Raw genomic sequence first — 24647 nt, 5'->3', positions numbered from 1 at the left:
CGTTTAACCACAGCACATTCCATAGGTACATTATACATTACACATTACTATATATTCTCAAAACAGTATCATTACATTTTTTTTATGGTTTCCACGTTTCATTCAGTTTAGGCAGAAATTCACGGCACTTTATTCCTTTCGGCCAGGTTGAACTTTTTAGAGCTAATAATTTTTTATCCATACTTAAAACAACCTTAAACGATATGTAGTCCAATTCATTTATGTTCTTCCACTTCGGGACGAGCTTCACTACATCTTTATTAGTTGGTATTGGAGTATCAAGACAACGTGATATCATCTTACGTACATCAATTTCGGTAGCACAATTATCAATGTTGGATAAATACAACGAAAACGATTCACTCTCTTTTTCGGCATACTGTGATGTACAAGCGGTGGGTGGTGGACGAAATCGGTGGAGAGTGCAGACATTGAGCACCTGGTTTATCAACGATAGCAGCGAGCGCTTCGACGACATGAGCGACGGTACGCTTCAGATCATCAATATCGTTTTCCAACGATCGGTGTTGTTCGGCATTACCCTCTCAGCGTCGCCCTCGATGAGTCAAGCCTGGGCGAAAGGAAACTTCTTTTTCTTTATCGAAAATCAGGTCGCCGTGTTTTGACGTTTGTATTATGCTACAAGAGTAAAAGAAACAAAACAAGAGTTTTGAAAATGCGCGATTTCGAAGTTTTACTTCTCGCTCTGGCTCTTGACACTGAAACTTCGACAAACTTTTGTGAAAACTGTTGTTGCTTGCGTGTTGGAATAATTTCTCATTTCTATTTCGGTTAGTTGTAATAGTATTTACCTGCCTTTATTCGTTACAATTTTTGGCGTTATTAATTTATTTACTCCTACTGAAGGTAAGTTCAAACGATTCATTGTAATATCTGGAGAGCGATCATAATATTATTTGTACCAATCTGCAGCACGCACCGTGAACAACATCGACAGCATCTGCCACTTCATCGTCGGGCAGAGAACGCCACCACTGTAGTGCCCACCCACTTCTCCTTTCAACTCTTCGGAATCATCCCAACATTATTGTCGCACTGGATCTACCTATATGGTTTAAATTTTTTTTAAATACAACGACGGAAAACTACATCTTCGCGGGCGGAAAGGCTAACCTTCATAAAACCGGCCCGGACAAAGATATTTAACAACGAAGTGCGAGCGGAAGCGAAATGACAAATATTCCGGTAAAACTACGTGGCATCGTTGGAACCGGTATTGTAATAGTTGGTCAAGCGAGTGGTTAAGTATGTATTGTACTAAGTTTCCAACGGTTCGTTTTATAACAATATTGCCTTCAAACCTTCAAACAGGAGAAACAACGACCCGTCGAAACAATCAACACACCCATATTGAACCTCATACTTTGGCGGCTTTGGTTCTTCGCAAAGCTGATTGCTGGCTGGTTCAAGGAAATGAAAGTTCAAATTGGACGATGTGACGGTGCAGAAGCAGTCCGCAGAATGCATGTTTTCCACCAGCGGCAAAAAGATGCTTCAAAGATAAAAATGATGTAGGTACTATGCCTATTTTCAACTGATACATAGGCTACACGGATGTCACGCTCTAAGAAAATTCTGACCGCAAGGACATTGCTGGAACCGCTGGTGTAGACCGGGCAAGTTAATTTTTATTTAATTTTTATTTTTTATTCCATTTTAAATGCTTTTTATTTAGCTTTAGTTTTAATTTTATCAATTTAAAGTTAATTAGTTATTTATTTGAACTTATGTTTAGTCTAATTTTAAATCCATTCTGCAATTAAGCTTTTAGATACATATTCGACATACGATTGATTTTTACCAAATTTACTTATTTGACTAAACAGCCAATATCAACAGATTTCCTTCGTGAATTTCTCTCTCTTAAGTCAGGAATTCCAAGATGAAGTGCCAATGTAATTTATGGAGAGCGAAGAGATACACCGGGAGTTTCTCGAAGAAGGGGTCACCGTGTTTACATTCAACGGTTTGGTTTTGTTGACGTTGATAACTTTCACCTGCTGAAGAGGACCACTCGGCAAGGTCGTTTAGCTAACTCTACATGTCAGAGCGCCGTTGAGCGAGGAGTGCAACGTCATCAGTCAATTCAAAGTCGTTTAGGTGCTCCATGGTTATAGGCTGCCATAGCAGCTCGCGTTTTGGCTCACGGTCAATCGCACCTACCAGAATCTCGTTGATTCTACGGGAGCACCTTCTGGAATTCAGCCGAAAATTCCCTAAAGAACTTTTCCGCAAATTTCTTTGAGAAGTCCTTCGGTAGTTCGTTCAAGAATATTTTCAGGAGTTCCTTCGGACATGCTTCCGGAAATTACTTTGGGAAGCGTTTTCGGGAATACCTCCGGAAATTCCTTATGCGATTTCTCCTGAAATTCCGTCAAGAATATTTTCAGGCATTCCTTTGAAAATTCCCCCAAGAGTTCCATCGGGAGTTCCGTCGTAAATTCCTTCGGGAATTCATCCTTAAATTCCTTCAAGAGTTTCTCCAGAAATTTCTTAATGTATGTTGGGAATTCCTCCTAAAGTTTCTTGGGGAATTTCTCTTTGAGTGCCTTACGAAAGTCCTTTGATAATTCCATCAGAAATTCTTTCAACGAATCATCCGGGAAATCTTTCGATTATTCCTCCGAAAAGTCCTTCTAAAATTCCTTCAGAAATTCATTCAATAAATCCTTCATGAATTCCTTCGAATTGATCCAGGAATCCAGTTCCTTCACATATTCCTTGGTGAATTCCTCTGGGAATCCGTTTGAATGTTTTTTTTTTGAGAATTAGTTAGGGTATTTCTAGGATAATTCGTTTGGGTATTTCTTCGGGTGTTGTTTCTGGAATTCCTCCGAGATTACATTCAAGAATTTATCCAGGCATCCCTTCAGAAAATCTTGAACGAGTTCGTTCGGGAATTCCAACGGGAACTCGTGCGGGAATTCCTTCGGGAATTTGTTCGAGTATTCATCCGGGAGTTCCTTCGAGAACTTCGTGTACTCGTTCGTGTAGGAATTCCTGCAAAAAATCTTGGAGAAATTCTCTCTTGGAGAAATTCGTGTACTTCGTGTAGGAATTTCTGCAAAAGTTCTTGCAGGATTTCATGGAGAAATTTTCGTCGAATTTTCCGCAAGAATTTTCAGAAAATTTGGAATTCTCGGAGGAACTCACGAATCAATTTTCAAAAGAACTACAAGAGAAATTTTTGGAGAAACTTCAAAAGATATATCAGGAAGAAAAACTGGAAAAATTCATGGAGGTTCCATGAGAACTCATGGAAGAACTGCCGGAGAAACTCCAGGAGGAGCTCTCGGAGGAACTTCTGGAGGGATTCCCGGAGAAACTTCCTTCACGGAGGAATTTCTGGTGGAACTCCCGGAGGAACTTACGGAGCATTGGTCGAAGGAATTCCAGGAAGATTTTTTATAGGAACTCTCGCACGAATACTCGAAGGAACTCCGTAAGAACTTCCGGAGGAGCTTCCGAAGGATTCCTGAAGGAACTTCCGGAAAATTCCTGGAGAAACTTCCAGAGGTATTCCAGGAAGAACTTGAAGAATTCTCGGAAAAAATGCCAGAGGAATTTCCGCGGAAACTCCCAGAGGAATTTTCGTAGAATACCCAGAGGAATCCCCGGCGGAACTCCTAAAGCAATTCCCAGAGGAGTTCTTATAGGACTTTCCGGAAGTATTCGCAAAAAGCTCTACGAGGAATTCTAGGAGGAACTCCGGAAGGAAAGCTCAAAAAATCGAGGGGACTCTTCTTCCCCTTTTCCGTGGAAGAAATCTCGAAGGAACTCCCGGAAAACATCTCTAACGAACACCCTGTAGAAATCTGTCTGGAAATTCCTCTTAGAATTCCTCTGAAAATTCCTCTGCGAACTGCTTCGGGAATTACTCTGAAAATTCCTCCGGAGGAACTCCCGGAAGAATTCCCGAAGAAATTTCCGAATTTCCCGGAGGAACCTTTGAAGGAACTTCCAGAGGAATTTCTGGAGAAATTTCCGAAGGAATTCTTGGAGAAACTTCCGGACGAGTTCCTGGAGGATTTCCTGGAGGAACTTCCGGAGTAATTCCTGGTGGAACTTTCGGAAGAATTCCTGGAGGAACTTCTGGAAGAATTCCTGTAGAAACTTCCGGATAAATTTCTTGAGGAACTTTGGAGGAATTCCTGTAGGAACTTCCGGAGGCGTTCCTGGAGGAACTTGTGGAGAAACTTCCGCAGGAATTCCTGGAGGAACTTTCTTTGGAATTCCGGGAGAAACTTCCGGAGGACTTCCTCGAAGAACTTCCGGAGGAATTGCTGGAGGAACTTCCGAAGGAATTCCTGGAGGAAATTACGGAGGCGTTCCTGGAGGATCTTCCGGAGGCGTTCTTGGAGGAACGTTTTGAGGAATTCCTGGAGGAACTTCCTTAGGAATTCATGAACAAACTGCCGGAGAAATTCCTGGAGGAGCTTCCGGAGGAATTCCTGGAGGAGCTTCCGGAGGAATTCTTGGAGGAACTTCCGGAGGAGTTTCTTGAGGAACTTCCGGAGAAAATTCCGCTGGAACTTTCAGAGGAATTGCTGGAGAAACTTCTGGAGGAATTCCTGGCAAAACTTTCGGAGGAATTCCTGGATAAACTTTTGGAGGAATTCCTGGACGAACTTCAGCAGGAATTCCTGTAGGAACTCCTTTAGAATTCCGAGAGGAACCAACGGAAGAATTGCTTGAGGAATTCCTGGACGAACTTCCGGAGGAAATTCTTGAGGAATTCCAGGTGAATCTTCCGAAGGAATTCCTGAAGAAACTTCCGGAGGAGGAGCTTCCGGAGGAATTCCTGAAAAAACTTCCGGAGGCGTTCTTGGAGGAACGTTTGGAGAAATTCCTGGAGGAACTTGCGGAGGAATTCCTGAAGAAACTTCCGGAGGAATTCCTGGAGGAACTTCCGAAGGAATTCCTGGAGGAACTTCCGGAGGAATACCTGGAGGAACTTCCGGAGAAATTTATGGAGAAACTTCCGGAGGAACTTCCAGAGGAATTCCTGGAGGATCTTCCGGAGGAATTCCTGGATTAATTCCTGGAGGAATTTCCGGAAGAATTCCTGAAGGAACTTCCGGAAGAGTTCCTGGAGGAACTTCCGGAGGAGTTCCTGGAGGAACATCCGGATGAGTTCCTGGAGGAACTTCTGCAGGTATGCTTTGAGGATCGTTTGGAGGAATTCCTGGAGGAACTTGCGGAGGAATTCCTGGAGGAACTTGCGGAGGAATTCCTGGAGGAACTTCCGGAGAAATTTCCGGTGGAACTTCCTGAGGAATTACTGGAGAAACTTCCGGAGGAATTGCTGGAGGAACTTCCGAAGGAATTCCTGGAGGAACTTCCGGAGGAATTTCTGGAGGAACTTCCGAAGGAATTCCTGGAGGAAATTACGGAGACGTTCCTGGAGGAACTTCCGGAGGCGTTCTTGGAGGAACGTTTTGAGGAATTCCTGGAGGAACTTCCTTAGGAATTCCTGAACAAACTGCCGGAGAAATTCCTGGAGGAGCTTCCGGAGGAATTCCTGGAGGAGCTTCCGGAGGAATTCCTGGAGGAACTTCCGGAGGCGTTCTTGGAGGAACGTTTGGAGGAATTCGTGGAGGAGCTTCCGGAGGAATTCCAGGAGGAACTTCCGGAGGACTTTCTGGAGGAACTTCCGGAGAAAATTCCGCTGGAACTTTCAGAGGAATTGCTGGAGAAACTTCTGGAGGAATTCCTGGAAAAACTTTCGGAGGGATTCCTGGAGAAACTTTCGGAGGAATTTCTGGATGAACTTCAGCAGGAATTCCTGTAGGAACTTCCTTTGGAATTCCGAGAGGAACTTCCGGAAGAATTTCTTGAGGAATTCCTGGACGAACTTCCGAAGGAAATTCTTGAGGAATTCCAGGTGAAACTTCCGGAGGAATTCTTGAAGAAACTTCCGGAGGAATTCCTGGAGGAGCTTCCGGAGGCGTTCTTGAAGGAACATTTGGAGGAATTCCTGGAGGAACTTCCGGAGGACTTTCTGGAGGAGCTTCCGGAGGAATTCCTGGAACTTTCAGAGGAATTGCTGGAGAAACTTCTGGAAGAATTCCTGGAAAAACTATCGGAGGAATTCCTGGAGAAACTTTCGGAGGAAATTCTTGAGGAATTCCAGGATAAACTTCCGGAGGAATTCCTGAAGAAACTTCCGGAGAAATTCCTGGAGGAGCCCGGAGGAATTCCTGGAGGAGCTTCCGGAGGAATTCCTGGAAAAACTTCCGGAGGCGTTCTTGGAGGAACGTTTGGAAAAATTCCGGAAGAAATTTCCAGAGGAATTCCTGAAGCAACCTCTGAAGGAATTGCTGGAGGAACTTCCGGAGGAATTCCTGGATGAACTTCCGGAGAAATTTCTGGAGAAACTTCCGGAGGAATTCCTGGAGGAATTTCCGGAGGAATTCCTGGAGGAACTTCCGAAGGAATTCCTGGAGGAACTTCCGAAGGAATTCCTGGAGGAACTTCCGGAGGAATTCCTGGAGGAACTTCCGGAGGAATTCCTGGAGGAACATCCGGATGAATTCCTGGAGGAACTTCTGCAGGCGTTCTTTGAGGATCGTTTGGAGGAATTCCTGGAGGAACTTGCGGAGCAATTCCTGGAGGAACTTTTGGAGGAATTCCTGGAGGAACTTCCGGAGGCGTTCTTGGAGGAACGTTTGGAGGAATTCCAGGAGGAACTTCCGGAGGATTTTTTGGACGAACTTCCGGAGAAATTTCCGGTGGAACTTCCAGAGGAATTGCTGGAGAAACTTCAGGAGGAATTCCTGGAAAAAAATTCGGAGGAATTCCTGGAGAATTTTTCGGAGGAATTTCTGGATGAGCTTCCAGAGGAATTCCTGGATAACCTTCAGGAGGAATTTCTGTAGGTACTTCTTTTGGAATTACGAGAAGAACTTCCGGAAGAATTTCTGTAGGAATTCCTGGACGAACTTCAGGAGGAAATTCTTGGGGAATTCCAGGAGAAACTTCCGGAGGAATTCCTGGAGGAATTACTGGAGGAACTTACGGAGGCGTTCCTGGAGGAACTTCCGGAAGCGTTCTTGGAGGATCGTTTTGAGGAATTCCTGGAGGAATTTCTGCCGGAACTGCCGGAGAAATTTCTGGAGGAGCTTCCGGAGGAATTCCTGGAGGAGCTTCCGGAGGAACTTCCGGAGGCGTTCTTGGAGGAACATTTGGAGGAATTCCTGGAGGAACTTCCGGAGAACTTTCTGGAGGAGCATCCGGAGGAATTCCTGGAGGAACTTCCGGAGAAATTTCCGGTGGAACTTTCAGAGGAATTGCTGGAGAAACTTCTGGAGGAATTCCTGGAAAAACTTTCGGAGGAATTCCTGGAGAAACTTTCGGAAGAAATTCTTGAGGAATTCCAGGATAATCTTCCGGAGGAATTCCTGAAGAAACTTCCGGAGAAATTCCTGGAGGAGCTTCCGGAGGAATTCCTGGAGGAGCTTCCGGAGGAATTCCTGGAGGAGCTTCCGGAGGAATTTCTTGAGGAATTCCTGGACGAACTTCCAGAGGAAATTCTTGAGGAATTCCAGGATAAACTTCCAGAGGAATTCCTGAAGAAACTTCCGGAGAAATTCCTGGAGGAGCTTCCGGAGGAATTCCTGGAGGAGTTCCCGTAGGAATTTCTGGAGGAGCTTCCGGAGGAATTCCTGGAGGACCTTCCGGAGGAGCTTCCGGAGGAACTCCTGGAGGAACTTCCGGAGGAATTTCTGGAGGAACTTCCGGAGGCGTTCTTGGAGGAACGTTTGGAGGAATTCCTGTAGGAGCTTCCAGAGGAATTCCCGAAGAAACTTCCGGAGGAATTCGCAAAGGAACTCCTCAAGAAATTCACTAAGGAATTCCCGAAAGAATTTTGGCAGGAGTTCCTGAAGTTACTCCCTGTAGAATGGTAGATTCCCGAAGTTATTCCTGGAGGAGTTCTCAAAGGAACTTTTGAAGAATTTCCCGAAGATTTTTGTGTGGGATTTCCAGAAAGGATTCCCAGAAGAATTCCCGATGGGGTACCCGGAGAAATTACCATAGGAATTCCCGAAGGAATTCCCTGAAGAATTTCAAAAGTAATTTACCTAGAAATTTCGGAGGAAGTCTCGAAGAAATTTTTCTGTAAAATTCCTGAAGCAATTCTTGGAGGATTTCTCGAAGGAATTCCCGAATGAGTTCTCAGAGGGAATCCCGAAGAAATTCTTGGAGGATTTCCCAAAGGAATTCGTGGAGGATTCCCCGAAAGAGTTCCCAAAGAAATTCACGAAACAACTCCGGAGGAATTCTCGAAGTAATTCTTGTAGGAATTTAAGAAGTAATTCCCAAAGTAAATTCTGTAAGATTTCGTAAAAAAGTCACCGGAGGAAAGTCAAAAAAGATTCTCAACGCACCAAATGTGTCATGTACAAAAAGCTCATAAGACCGGTAGTCCTTTGCGAACATGAAACTTGGACCATGCTTGGAATCACTCGGAGTATTCGAGAGACGGATGCTCAGGACCATCTTTGGATGAACCACGAGCTCGCTCACCTCTATGGCGAACCCAACAACCCGAAGGTAGCTAAAGCCGGAAGGGTACGATGGGCAGGGCATTCTTGCAAAATGCCGGAGAGCAACCCTGCAAAGATATATACTTTTGGAATAGTTTTGAAATATCCTACGGGAATTCTTAAAAAAAAAATCCAGGAATTTTTTAGGGAATTCTTACGGAAATCATTGGGAGTGTTCCTCCGGATATTATCTTAGATTTTTTTTCGGAAAAACCCCCGCAGAAGGAACACCATGATTCCAGAATATACAGAAGGATTTCCAAGATTCTCAGAAGGAGAAAGAATCTCACGATTCTGAGAAGGAATCTCTCTCTCCCATAAGGAATTCTAGGATGTCCAGAAGAAATACGAAGGTTCTGAAATTTCCGAATAAGCATGCTTAAGGTTTCCAAAAATAATCCCAAAATTTTTAAATATCAGGGCAGCAGAGGAGATCCACACATCCTCAGCAGTATCCCCAAGAATTTTAAAAGAAACTCCAACATCTTCAGAAATGTTTCAGTATCTCAGAAGCAATCTTTGAAATCCCAAAAGCAATTCCAAGATTTCCAAAAGGAATCCCCCGATTCCCAGATGAAATGATTATACTTGCAAAAAGAATCCTGGGTTTAACAGTAGATTCTAAGCAGTAATACATGCTCAGATTCCTTAGAAAAATCCCCAGATCCTCCCCAGATTATTCTTAAGAAATATTCAAGATATACTTACACAATAAGAAGTATCACAGAGTACTTAATCAAAGTAAAAACTTTTCCCTAAGAATGTTGATTTTTCATTGTATGTTCTACATTAAATTTATATTTCCCAATCTATGACTTATCATCTTGAATTCATATTTTTTTCCAGCATTCGTGAAACAATTCTACGCTAGATCAGTTAGAAGAAAGGCTCCATCATCTTCTTGGTCCGGATCTCCAGTACGTCACCGAAAAGCTTGTCACATATTTCCAGTCTTCTCCCGACGGAAGAACCGTTCCCGTTAGATTATTTTGGCATGGTTCAAGTTTCCTTTTCCTTGGTTCTGATCCCGGAGGAGCCTTATAAATCGGGTCTTTACATTTATATTGAACACATTGCGTATACGAACGAAAATACGTTTCGTAAAACATGTTTATAAAATATCTAATGAATAAAAATATAAATAAAACAGAGTACAGAAATCATTGTATAAACAAAAACAGAGCTTGCTGACGTCTAATCATCTTTCTCTTTCATGCACATAGGCAGGACAGGATTTGTTTTCATCGCGATTCCAGGTGAAAACAAATCCTATCCGATCTATGTGCTAAAAAGAGAAAGATGATTAGATGTCAGCAAGCTCAATTGATGAGAGAAAAAGAAAACAAGAAGAAGAACCCCAAATCAGGAGCTCGACATGGCTTGACGTTCCATAGCGAGACATCGCACCCACGTCAGGCTGAAACGTCAAACCCATTTCGCATGTTCGAAGTCAGACGGGCTCGACGCAAACGGTGCAGAATCGCGAGATGTAAGGCGGATCCTCTTGCTCTGCTCACTCTCAGATCAGGCTCTGTCTCACTGATCGGGGCTTTGATGTCAAGCTCCTGTCGGACTCAGATTTCTTAGAGGGTAGTAGCGACATCAGTGGATGCAGGTGTTTCGGTCATTGTAGCAGTATCCGAGTTTGTTCGATCCCTAAACTTGCAAAATAGTGCCATGCATGTGTTACACATCCAAATTATATTGGTTGACAGAGCACACAGATCTGCTTCAGTTAGTCCAACACAGTCAGCGTGAAACTTTTTTGCACAACCTCCTTCACACACCGTATGGGGATCAGTCTCGGCGATGGCAAGCGAACATTTCTCACAATGCATTGTTCTAATTTTACAGCAGCAATGATTGACAAGAAAGGCGAAATTGCGAAATTGTCGAGCACAAACGTAAAACAATTATCAAATAAAGACACTGAACAGTAAAACGATTAATGGACTAGCAGTATGCACAGTTTTTATAGTTTTTTAGACTTCTTGAACTAATCAAATTCGATATTCACGGGAAAGCGATCAGCAGCACGACCAACACGTCAGCAGTTTCGTCTCTCTCTCTCTCTTAATGTACACTAAGCTGCGAGGCGGCTCTGTCACAGTGTGGGATGTAATGCCAATAAGAAGAAGAAGGTTTTTGATAAACTGTAAATTTATTCAAACACGCACTCACCCACACAACAGCACACACTCATTCACATATATACACACATACATATATATATACAAATACATACATATACTGATGGACATGATTATTCGTCATGTTTTCATATTAGCTCTATTAAAACATGACGAATACTTTTGTCTATCAGTGTACACATATAAACACACATACACACTCATATACACACATACAGATATACACATACACGCCCATATACATCATGCATAAAACACGTACACGATTTTTATTATATACTAGTCGACCCGGCAGACGTTGTCCTGCATAGTAGGCGAAAATGCGCGTTCTGAGCTGCCCATGCGAAATTTCCTTACGATTCATAATTTTAGTTTTTCACGATTTCCTTAACCCTACGCGTGATTTTCGCATGAGTAATATCATATAAACCCGTCGGAAACGATAACTTTCATACCTGCTGAAGGAATGAGGAAAATCTATCGAGCCTTTTTCGAGTTATGCGGATACGAACACAGACCATTTCATTTTTATTATATAGATTAGGTATCAATATTATTGGCAGCGTTTGGTACGGGAGGTCCACGCTTCCTTCTTTTACCCTCGATTCCAAGCTATTAAGTGACTTTAGGTATTCCTGAAGTCGCTCTATATCTAGGAGTCATCTCTGCGGTACATACTGCGTAGTTGGCCTGGCCATAAGAAAAGAAAAATGACGCAATTCAGAAACCGTCATTTTCCAGGATGCTTTCTACACTGTAAACTCGACAATACCCATTAAAGAGTTGAAAAGACCCATTTTTTCATGATATATGGAGCTGTCAAAATAATGGGTACTTTGAAATTTTTGATAATGTGTACTTTTACCTCATTTGGGAGTTAAAAGATTTTACCCATTAACGGGTGAAAATCTACTTAATTTTTGTGTCAACCAAATCGAGAGGAAAAGCAGAGAAGCTGAACGTGCTGTACGAGGTTTCGTGTGGATTGAATGTAAGTTTTATTTTCGCTCAATTTAGTTTTTTTGCGTTATTAAAGGGAATTAAATTATTTGGTATTGCAGCTAACGGCGTTTCAATTTGTTTTGCTAAATTATGGTCGTCGGGGAACAAAAACAAATCATCACCAGACAGGATGGGATTCCGCCTCTATACTTCTGTACCGCCGTATACAAATGTTGGGGCCACACAGGATTTGTTTCGCGATGAATGATGAAGCCCGTATCCACCGCATACCTGTAAACCGCTGGATCTGGTGATGAAAAAGGAGCCTCTTTGGCGGATTTTTTGGAATCGTCTTCTAGTCAGATCATATTTATACTGTTGGGAAAGTGAAAGTGAGATCCCAATCCATCAGTGCAAAAACGATACACACATGTTATAGTTCATGTATATCATTATGCCGTTCATAAATACTTTTAATAAAAAATACGGTTATATTCCCCATAAATAATTTCTTTTACTATTCGATTGATGGAATATTTAATTCTTGTAGCTGTTTCTGAAAACAATAAGGGGTGAATTTTACCCATTGTCCAGGAACGCTGTTGCTCATTAGTGGGTAAAAATCACTCGTTAGTTTGACGTACAAACGGTTTACTCATTAATGAGTAAACGACGTTTACTCTTTTAATGAGTTGAACTATTTAACTTCATAATGGGTATTTTTTTACCCATTAAAGAGTACTTTGGTGGCACAGTGTATAGTATTGGCTACGCATGTATGAGATTAGATTAGAAAACTCCCAGCGCGCGTTGATCTACCACGTGGTCGTAGAGGACTACCGGTCTAATGAGCGTTTTGTAGATTGTCAGTTTGGTACGGCGGCGAACTCTATTCCATCGGGGCGTCTTTCGGAGTCCAAAGTACGTACGATTTTCAGCCACTATGCGTCTCCGAATTTCTCTGCTGGTATTATTTTCGACAGTCACCAGTGAGCCCAAGTACACAAATTCTTCTACCACCTCAATTTCGTCACCACCGATGCAAAGTCGAGGTGGGTGGCTCGCATTGTCTTCTTGAACCTCTTCCTATCATGTACTTCGTCTTCGACGTGTTGATGACTAGTCCGATTCGCTTAGCTTCCCTCTTCAGTCTGATGTAGGCTTCCTCCAGCTTTTCAAAGTTACGTGCCATAATGTCTATGTCGTCGGCGAAACCAAATAGCTGGACGGACTACGTATTCCCCCTCCAAAGCGATGTTAAATAGCAGACACGAAAAAACATCAGCTTGCTGTAACCCTTTACGCGTTTCGAAGGGATTCGAGAATGCCCCTGAAACTCGAACTACGCACATCATCCGATCCATCGTCGCTTGGATCAACCGTGTCAGTTTATCCGGAAATCCGTGTTCGTGCATTAGCTGCCATAGCTGAATCCGATCGATTGTTTCATATGCGACTTTAAAGTTGATTAATAGATGATGAGTGCAGCGGTTGCGGTGCTACCAATGATGGATCGAATATCTCTCCAGCCATCTTCAAGAGACGCTGTGCCTAGCTGCTCTTCCGAGTGCCACTTACAGCTGCTGCGCGTAGTCTTGGGCTACCGTCTTGTAGCCGCCCAATGTTGAGCCGCCGCGTTCGACTACGAAGCGTATTGTACACCGTCGAGAGTTTTGAGCGCAGGCATACTGCAACGAGGTAGTGGTCGGATTCAATATTCGCACTGCGATAAGTGCGGACGTTCGTGATGTCGGAGAAGAATTTACCGTCGATTAGAACGTGGTCGATTTGGTTTTGACCCATTGTTTGCTATTGAAAATTGAACAGATAGGACTATGGGCTCAAAAGTAATGGCCCAACTACTATTTTTAATAATGAACGAGAAAGACACCATCACTGCTAGGTGGATTGATCAGGATTTTTCAAATACGGGCGTTTTTTATGGAAAGACCCTAAAAATTAGTTCTTGAAGATATTTTCGAAATTCACAGTTTCAGGTCAATACAACGTGCTACAAACATGTTTTTTAATTATTACCAGACTAAGGCCGTAGTGGCCTGTGCAATACCTAAAAGTCTTCTCCATTCAGCTCGGTTCATGACTGCACTTCGCCAACTACGCAGTCTGCGAAGGGTCTGCAAATCGTCCTCCACCTGGTCGATCCACCTTGCCCGCTGTGCACCTCGCCTTCTTGATCCCGTCGGATCGTTGTCGAGAACCATTTTCACCGGATTACTGTCCGACATTCTGGCTACGTGCTCACCGCAGTCTTCCGGTTTTCGCAGTGTGAACGATGGATGGTTCTCCTAACAGCTGATGCAACTCGTGGTTCATTCGCCTCCTCGACGTACCGTTCGCCATCTGCACCCCACCATAGATGCTACGCAGCACTTTCCTTTCGAAAACTCCAAATGCGCGTTGGTCCTCCACGTGCATCGTCCAGGTCTCGTGTCCATAGAGAACTACCGGTCTACTAAGTACGGAGTCCAAAGTACGTACGTACGAAGGGACTCGAGAATGCCCCTGAGCATGAGCATGAGCATGATTGACCGCCCACGGTTGCTACTCCGTTATTGCTAGGTCAGCTGTAATTACACAGAGAACCAACAGATGAGTTTGGGACAAACAATCATCTCCAATGTGTAAGAACTGGTGACCCAAAAAATAAGCAACACCAGCGCCGGCCGTGACTGAATGCAGGTCAATTAGGGAATAGGTAGGAAATTGTTGACGTGATACTCGCTTTGATAGAAGCCGACGAGTCATCTGCACTTCAACGAGAGATCACTGGGATGTGGATATATGGGGTAGGGAGTGTGGCATGGTTCATTTTGGTAAACGGTATGCCGAGTATAGCGTGTAGTTTAATCGATGAAAACAAAACTTTTTTTTTTAAAGGCCGCCCAAAGCAGAACAAAATTTCGGTGATCGGCTGATCGTTCTGCTTATCGCAAAAAGCATAATAAAACTATGATGACCAGCCGATCGTTCTGCTAACTGAAGAAAACATGTCTAGACGCGATTTAAACTTTTACTTTCTAATTAATTTACATACATGCACGAAGCAGAACAAAATTTCGGTTACCGGCCGATCGTTCTGCTTTCCGCACAAAGCAGAACAAAATTTCGGTGATCGTCGATCGTTCGATCGATCGATCTGATTACTGAAGAAAACACGTCTGGACGCGATTTAGGATCTTTGTACGTCCAATACAAAACAAATTACGTGCCATGATATCAATGTCCGATCAATTGTATCATATGCGGCTTTGAAGTCGATAAATAGATGATGTGTGGGCACGTTGTATTCACGGCATTGCTGTGTTAGAGCCTTCACCCATAAATCCCGCCTGGTACTGCCCCACGAACTCTCTTGCAATTGGTGTTAGTCGGCGGCATAAAATTTGGGAGAGTACCTTGTAGACGGCGTTCAGCAATATGATTGCGCGGTAGTTGCTACAATTTTCAGCCACCCGATCTCCTCCGGGGTTTCCTGGAGATTCGGAGCCGGAAGCTCCTGCGCGTGCTCCTAGGTTCATTACCATACCGCCACCGTTGTCTGCCATATTGCCATTCAGGTGCTCTTCGTAGTGCTGCTGCCACCTTTGGCCACCTGCCACGCTCGTTTGTAAGAAGGTTCCCGTTTATGTCCTTACAGCCTTACACATATCGGGCTGTGGCACGTGGCCCTTACGTAAATGGTGTAACTTCTCATAGAACTTTCGTTATTTGCGTGGAACAGTTCCTCCGTCTCTTCACGGTCTCCATCTTTCTGCTGCCGCTTTTTCCTCCGGAAAATCGAGTTTTGTCTGTTCCGCGCCCGTTTGTATCGTGCCTCGTTCGCCCTCGTGCGGTGTTGTACTGTTGCAGCAATCTCGCCCATGGTGCATTCTTCACCTCAACTAACTGCTTACATTCGCCGTCATACCAGTCGATTCTTTGATCCGGGGCCACCGTGCCTAGTGCAGCGGTTGCGGTGCTTCCAATAGCAGATCGAATATCTCTCCAGCCATCTTCAAAAGATGCTGTGCCTAGCTGCTCTTCCGTTGGGAGTGCCACTTTCATCTGCTGCGCGTAGTCTTGGGCTAGTCTACCGTCTTGTAGCCGCCCAATGTTTAGCCGCGGCGGACGATTCCGACGCGTGTTGTACACCGTCGAGAGTTTTAAGCGCAGACATACTGCGACGAGGTAGTAGTCGGATTAAATATTCGCACTGCGGTAAGTGCGTACGTTCGTGATGTCGGAGAAGAATTTACCTTCGATTAGAACGTTGTCGATTTGGTTTTCCGTTACTTGATTAGGTGATTTCCATGTGGCCTTGTGGATATTCTTGCGGGGGAAGAAAGTGCTTCGGACTACCATTCCGGGAGGGGGGAGGTGGCGGGTGCAAAGTTTATGCATCGTTGGCCGTTGTCGTTCGATACGGTATGCAGATTGTCCAGTCCGATGACCGGTAGGGTGGCATTCTGTATTAAATTCTTCAAGATCTGAATGAGTATCATGATTCTTCATCATAAGATTTGCCGTCCAACTGCAAATCACTGTTTTTGGATGTTTCTGGATACATTTTCCGTATAAACTTAGGCGTTTAGCACCGCCCAAACGTTGACCGATGTAGCTGAAATTTTGTCCAGAGCATCAGGGCATCAAATAGAACCGAATAAGAGGGCGGCTCATCAAAAAATTTGAAAAAGTGTTTTCCCATATTAATTTGAGCCACCCTTATGACCGGTCTATATATACATTTCCTCCCTTCCTACATGAGCGTTCATGTCACAGATGACGATTTTGACTAGAGATGGGCGCTTCGCTCAGGAGCTGTTCGAAAGATTCGCTTCCTTACATTGAGCTAATGAACCATGGATCTTTTTCATAGAACCCCAGCTCATCAGCTCATCTTAAATTGATGAAATCAAGACAAAATTTTCAAAACGACTTATCTGCTTTTGTAAACAAAGATTCAAACGAAGTGAACTGTGTAAATAACTCAAAAATCACTATAATAAAGAATAAAAAAAAGATTCAAACGACGATTTGATGAATCTGACAGCTCTCCCACGCAAACCAACACCATCAACAGGTAGCGGATTCAAATTTTTGAACAATAATAAAAACAAAAATAATGTAAATAATAATAAGGTACACCGGGACAAGTTGAAATGCGGGGTAAGTTGAAACGGAAGCTGTAATACACACTTAAAAAATTTGACCGAAGTCGATCGGTTATCACTAAAGAACCTAGTAAAGAACCAAACAACTCGTTTAAAAATAAGTTCTTAACCGAATGCTTTCAAACTATAAACGTATGATCGGTTTCACCTAAAAAAATTGACAGAAATAAACCGATCGTTTCGGTAATACATGTTTATGTACAAGTTCGGTACGAGAAATGAGTACGTTCGGTAACACGAACTGAACAGTCGGTAAATAATTATTTTGACGTACAGAGATACAATCAAAGTTGAGAGAACGCTTCCTGTGTGTGCTTCATGGGTGTGTTTTTTATTTAATCACTGGATGCTGATTTACCATTTTTTGTAAGAAAATCTTGGAGCGATTGTTATATGTTAGATGTAAGTAATCTTGAGAATTGGTTATATCACAGATAACAGATATTGAGGCTGGTATCCGATACGTGTGTAAACATCCGCAACCGTTAATTCAATTATGTATTTTTAATTGGGACCACGTTTGGCAATCGATTGGAGATGGCGCAAGGATCATTGTTATTGAAAACGCAGCCCGAACAGGGATGCCAGAAACAATTTAAATGTCTGTGTTATTCTCAGTAAAATGTCTGTATTTGTCTGTATGGGGCTTCAGAGGTATACTGGTAAGGAGAAAATGACTCAAAAGCATACGTTGTTGATATAATCTAATATCAAGACTTCAATAATCTGAAATTGGAAATAAGCTTTCGTTCCATGAAATGATTAATAATGTATAATAAAAGTGATTGTAATTAATTTAGTTTCCATTAGCGATTATCCAGCTGAAATTCAGCGGTCACACTCTATCTTTCGAGTCCACCCGGATTCACAAAACGCAAATTTCAATTCTGCGTTTTCCGCCTCAGAGCAGCCTTTGCCCTCTCAATGAGTAATGGAAAATCATCAGGTCTCGATATGTTTGGTTATTTCATCATCAAAACCTTTCCCTACTCCGCCAAAATCTGGTTCTGGGGTTGCTCGACCAAGCATGGTCTGATCGAATCTTTCCGGATGAATGGCGGAAAAACCTCGTTGTACCCATCCACAAAAACAACATTTCCTCTCGAGATGTCACAATGTACCGGCCTATTTATCTGACAAAAGGAGTCTTCAAAGCCGTGGAAAGGTTTGTAAATCAGTGGCTGTAAATTAGAAGTCGATAATAGGTTCGGCTTTCGCTAACAAGCGTTCTGCCCGGAATACGGCACGGGCACATACTTCGCATATCTGGAAGATGTACTGCACAATGCCTACAACGACGGCAAGCACGCGGATCTAGAACATTACCAAGGCCTTCATCAGGACTTCTAACAGTGGCAAGAATGGGAATTTTCCGGCAATCTCATTGGTTTTACCGGAAGTTGGTAGACTTTGACAACCAGCAAATGCGTTCGAGGGCACGTCCTCATTCCGCTAGTTGGGTGACTAACCCATCTCCAACAAAAGATTGTAGATGTTCTCGGAGTCTCCATTGATCGGAGACTCTCGTTCCTTTCGCACTTCCGTGAACTCAAAGTAAATTATCGAACCAGAGACAACGTGGTTCGGACCTTGTCTCATCCTCATCGAACCAACAACAGGAGGTCCTTCAATTCCTACGTTCGAGCCGCCTCAGAATTGTTACTCGCAACACCAGCCGAGGCTGGCATTCTGTATTTTTGCCAACGTGCGCTGGCGGCTATTTGCCGCTAGCCGGCTCGTTCACCGCAGCCACTGCTGGAGAATACAAGATCCCTCTCCTAGCTAAAAGGGGCCGGAATCGACGCACTACGGTCAGCGGTGAATATAAATAGTTTGCAATTTCCGCAGGGGTGACAATTCCGTGGCTCTTAGAAGGTCGGTGGTTGAGCCACAGATATTTCCACAACTATGAACACAGGTTTAAGGATGGGTGGAGTCGGCATTGGTGTCACTGGGACCGGTTTTACTATATCGGACCGCCTCCCAACACGCTCTCGAACACGACCTTCCTTCCCTAGGATCCTGGGGCACTGCGGAGTGCCAGGCAACAACAAGGCGTGTCTCCTTGCTGAAGTCGTCAAGGATGTCAAGGTGATGTCAAAACCTGGATGAAGAAAATCATTTGAGAAAACTGGGAAAACTGGACAACTACATTCGTTTACCTCCGGAAAATTAAAGGGACCACATCGGCGTGGACATAGGTTCCCTATTTTGAAGAACAGCAGATCATCTCCCGGCTCCGAATCAGACACAGACGGCCCTTGCATAATTTCGGCAGGAGACCTTTCTGTACTATCTACAATGTCTGTGACGTTAGCATTTTGTCAGTGAATGCTTGTAAAATAAAGTTCTTCCATTCAAGTTCACCTTCGAATTACTTATAATTTACTTATTACAGTAGACGTTATAACTGCAAGTCATTTAACTGCAATGCTTTTTAACTGCAATTCGATAGTTGCAACAGTTTTGCAGTTATCGGACCGCTAAACTTAAAACTGATGTCAAACTTAATGACAACTGCATTGCGCTGCACATTTATATGCACTTTTATTTTGCACATGATTTTTTCTGCTTCGGTTTTCCTCCAAAGATAGCAAATGTCTGTGAAAGTCTGTAACATCAATCAAAAGTCTGTATAATGTCTGTAATCTGGATGATGTCTGTATGCAAGACCAAAAGTCTGTATAAATACAGACATGTCTGTATATCTGGCATCCCTGAGCCCGAATGCGGTTGTCAAATGCATTGGCTGCGTTCGACGGTTGTTAATCAGCTGCATCCTTATGTACTGCCGCAATCAGTTGAGTAGATGGCAGTAGTGGGCCAACGTATATCAATTCAAAAGTTTACACAGGATTTTCAATAAAATTTGTTCTAGCTTCAATATCTGTTATCTGTGGTTATATGTAACGTAATTATCATTATTTCCATTTACAGGTATTATCTTCCAGAAAATTATTGCTGGAAAATTCTGTCTGCCACATATTTGCGCTGACACATTTTCCAGCATTTGCAGCAAGCTTTTTACGTGATTTTTTCGTGCCTATTTAGTTTTCCGAATAGCTAAAGGTACGCTTTGCTAAAGGTACTAAATAGCTAAAGGTACGCTTTACAAAATGAGCATAGCAAATAAAATAAAAAAAAATAATAATACTGATATGGATTTATTTCAATCATTTTTTTTCCTGCATAAATCTAACAAAAAGAACCGAACTCCGTTGTTACTGAACAGTAAGCTCGGTTTGTTTTGACAGCTTTCGGTTAAATTTGGAAACCGACACTCGGTTAAAGAAAGATGTATGAACCGAGTTAATTCGGTTAATTTGACATTTCAATCTCGACCAAATGATTACCGGGCGATCGGTTACTCTTTGTTGAACCGAGCAGACAACCGAGCGTTCAGCAGATATAAACTCGGTTAAAACATAACCGAGTTCGGTATAATATTCTAAGGCTTTGGTCCGATTTGTGAATCAAAATCGAATTCAACTTAAAAGTGACAGTTCAAAAATTTTCAAATAACCCTGCTCGCAGAGCAAGATTACTTTTGATAGATATTGAATCATTTTTGATAGATGTTTTGTTGGTCTTGCTGGGAAGCACCAGCCATTCTTATAAGCGGGGGATTTCATAATTTCCGAACTGTCACTTTTAAGTTTAATTCGATTTTAATTCACGAATCGGACCAAAGCCTAAGTGTGTAAGATAGGAAATGACCGAATGCTCTGATTTTTTTTTCAACAAACTACTTCCCTAAACGCATCTTCTGACTGCAATTCCCGGAAAATTGCAGCTTTCAAAAGCAATCCTTGCCATTGTTTATTTTTTGCCCTTTGCTAAATCCAAACCAACTATTTGACGTGCCAATGAAACAGGTCTCAAAACGATGTTTGGAAGAGTTTTTTCATCAAATTTTCACGGTGGGTAATCATTCCATGTTAAATAAGCATAATGATTTTGAAAAATCGTTTAAAGACCCGTTTTAATTTTTTATTATTTTGGTTGTTTGATATTGCTCCACATGTTCAACTCATCGGGGCAAATAGAAATGCGTGGTGCGGGGCAAGTTGAAACAACGATTCAAAACGTCACCCTCGCAATTAAAAGTAATATTTTTTCCAGAATTCAACATGGTCCGTAAATACATTCGGAAAACATCTTTCTTCTATATATATAAAACAAAGTTGGCATTTGTACGACCGCGCATCACTCAAGAATAGACAACCCAATTTTTGCTAATTTATATCCCTTTTCTTCTTCTATTTACGAGGAAAAATGTTAAGATGAAATGGAATACTTTAAAGATCAATGCTTAATCTTTTCGTTAAAATGATTTTTTTCGTACAATTTTGCATGATTTTTTTCAATTTTCTAAATATATATATATATATATTAGACCTCTTCATAATTTCAAAAAGTATCAAAAATTCAACCAATCAGCCGGCCGGAAAATCACAATTATCATGCTAAAATAATTCTTGTGTCAAATTTTCAGCTGATTCGGATAAAATTTCGAGATGGCTCAATTCGATTTAGTGTTTTTGGGCTATTTTCAATTTTGGAAAAAAATCTAACAAGAGATATAAACGTCGAAAACTATCGCAACAACGTCTATACGGAAGCTTTTGATGTGCTCTACAAGTCTTGTGAACATTGCGATTCGTTCCGTACACGTTTTGTCCATGTTAAAATGATTTTCAAGCTTTTAAGTGCATAAAAATACTGTTTCCCATAAAAGTCGTTGTTTTACAAAATTCCCGAATTTATTGCAAATTTATTATATTATTATTCCTCTTTTTTCCCTGGAAATTTGAGTAATATAAATGTCAATGTGCGATTTATCGTTAAATTCTTAAAAATCAGAAGCTGAACATTTGTCATAAATTTTCACGTTAGGATTTCTTCAAACAAGTTGTTCGAACAAAACATAAATCAAATCATATGATATTTGATGCTTACAACAAACGACTTCCAAATTTTGTTAATTTCACCATATGTCTGCATTTTTTTAACATTGAGTGCATCGTAGTAACAAGTGAAATCGAAGCTTCTTTGTTTGAACAACTTGTATGAAGAAATCTCAGCGTGCAAATTTATGACAAATGTTCAGCTTCTGATTTTTAAGAATTTAACGGTAAATTGCACATTGGCAATTATATTACTCAAATTTCCAGGGAAAAAAGAGGAATAATAATATAATAAATTAGCAATCATTTGTCATAAATTCAGGAATTTTGTAGATTAACGACTTTTGGGGAAAACAGTATTTTTATGCACTTGAAAGCTTGAAAATCATTTTAACATGGACAAAACGTGGACGGAACGAATCGCAATGTTCACAAGACTTGTAAAGCACATCAAAAGCTTCCGTATAGACGTTGTTGCGATAGTTTTCGACGTTTATATCTCTTGTTAGATTTTTTCCAAAATTGAAAATAGTCCAAAAACACTAAATCGACTTGAGCCACGTCGAAATTTTATCCGAATTAGCTGAAAATTTGACATGAGACTTATTTTAGTCTAAGAATTGTGATTTTGGGCTGACCGTTTGAATTTTTGATACTTTTTGAAAACATGAAGAGGTCTAATATATATATAGTACAAAGTTGGCATTTGTACGACCACGCATGACTCAATAAAATAACTCAATAAAATAATGCCAAAAAAAGGAAAAAATATTTTGAAAAACCGGTTTGTTTTTTAGATAAATTGTGTACGTAAAAAAATATATCAGCAAATTGGTCAGTTTTGGGCGAGACAAAGTTCGCCGGGTCAGCTAGTAAATTTATAAAAGCATGCAAACTTCTCGAAATAAATTTAATAAATTTCCGCCTATACCGTCTTAAATGCAACCTTCCATGTTCAAACTGCAATTTTGAGATTTTTAATCTACTGAGCACCGACTCTCAGAAAAATAAAACATAGAGTATGTAATCATTTCGTTAACTCCACCTTTCACTTCCCCAGCTGTCCATTTCTCCAATCGAAGAGTTTATTATTCTGTATTTATTGCTGTGGGACAATCAAAATGGCCATACTTAAGTTTATTTTTTGTATAAAAGAAATCCGTACAGCACCGAATTCCATCAACTTTGTAAAATATCACTAAATTAAAAGAGGTTTAAGGGAATACATTTATAAATCATTCATCCTATCCTGATATTATACTTGACGGTAAGCTTTCTGGCCGTTGAAATGAAAATTATGCTCTGAAATTAAAATATCACAATTGAAAAACAAATCGCCTACTATTTTATCAGTTTTTATTAAACAGGAGATAATTTTAAGCTAATTTCTGAAAAAAAATCAAAATCGTCTAAAACCTACATGAGGCTCTTTTTTCCAATTTCGTTTATTTGGTAGGCTCAGGCGTGTATAACACTTTACGGGGCCATTGTTCTTTGTGATATATACATACGTGGTGACTCGAGGTTAGTTTACAATGTTTAAGGATGGATGGGGCTTAGGATTTGGGATCAGGAAATTTCAGCTTCTCATCCGGGCATTTGGCGTCAGTGACGATGTGGCGTGTCGTCGTGCTCGAGGAATGGTTCGACTGGGAGCATCTTCCGGATGGCAAGAGCTATGGAGCTCTACGGAACAAAAAGGCAGAGACAGAACAAAAAAAACTTTAAAGAAAGAAAAAAAACAAAATGTTAAATTTTGATGTTAGAAGCACAAAGAAAACTATAAATGGCCTGCATATAGACAACATCACGATCTCCCAAAACACCTCGAACTTCCCTGAAGGGTTGTTTACCTTGGGCCACAAGGGTATCCAATAATTGCTCTCTGGAGGCGTCATTTTCCGAGCAGGACCAAACTACGTGATCGAGGTCATCATAACCGGCTCCGCACCTACATAAGTTGCTATCGACAAGGTTTATTCTGTACAGATGTGCGTTTAGTGAATAGTGATTAGACATAAGTCTCGACATCACGCGAATGAAGCCTCGACTTAAGTCCTCACCTCTGAACCACGCTCGCCCAGAAACTTTTGGAACTATGGAAAATAGCCACCGTCCAAGTTCGTTGTGTGTCCAATTTCTTTGCCAACTTTGAAGAGTACTCTGACGGACTAATGGGAAAAACTCGTTGCTCGAGTATTGTCTATCATAAACTTCACCTTCCTGTGCGCCCACCTTTGCCAGCGAGTCTGCCTTCTCATTGCCGTAGATTGAGCAGTGAGATGGGACCCAAACAAAGGTAATCTTGAATGATCTTTCGACCAAAACACGCATCTGCTCTCTTATGTTTGTAAGAAAGTAAGATGCGTGCTTAACAGGTTTCATCGACCGGAGTGCCTCGATAGAACTAAGACTATCCGAGAAGATGAAATAATGGTCTACGGGCTGATTTGAAATTGTCCCCAAAGCGAAGTTGATTGCTGCCAGCTCAGCAACATAAACCGAACACGGTTCCTGAAGTTTTCGGAAGGTGGTTGAAGTTACATTGAAAACACCGAAGCCAGTGGATCCGTTGATGCGAGAACCATCAGTGAAATATCTGTTGTTGCAATTGACATGTTCATATTTTTCTGAAAAAAGGGAGGGAATAAATATTTGTCGAAGATGATCTGGTATTCCTTGAATAGCGTATTTCATGGACAGATCGTATTCAATTGAGGAACTGCCGTTGGTGAAGTGAACTCGAGGTGGATTATAACACGGAAGACAAAGATCTGAAGAAATGTAGTTGAGATAGACTCTAAGGAATCTTGAACGACAAGTCAGTTCAAGCATTTTATCAAAGTTATCTAATACAAGTGTGTTACTTGTTCCACATTTGACGAGTATTCTAAGTGAGAGCTCCCAGTA

General features: G+C 41.8%; 1 long non-coding RNA gene across 1 annotated transcript; it reads left to right on the top strand.

Annotated features, from left to right (window-relative positions):
- Window positions 1–653: 653 nt before the first annotated feature.
- LOC134218362 (uncharacterized) lies at window positions 654–9718 on the top strand. Its single transcript, XR_009981322.1, has 4 exons — window positions 654–867; window positions 934–1266; window positions 1333–1532; window positions 9414–9718. It is a non-coding gene; the product is annotated as an uncharacterized LOC134218362 (long non-coding RNA).
- The last annotated feature ends 14929 nt before the right edge of the window (window positions 9719–24647 follow it).

The sequence above is a fragment of the Armigeres subalbatus genome, chromosome 2 (assembly GCF_024139115.2).
Source record: "Armigeres subalbatus isolate Guangzhou_Male chromosome 2, GZ_Asu_2, whole genome shotgun sequence".
Lineage (NCBI taxonomy): Eukaryota > Metazoa > Arthropoda > Insecta > Diptera > Culicidae > Armigeres > Armigeres subalbatus.
The sequence above is the reverse complement of the archived record's forward strand: the minus strand, read 5'-3'. Positions and strand labels throughout refer to the sequence as shown.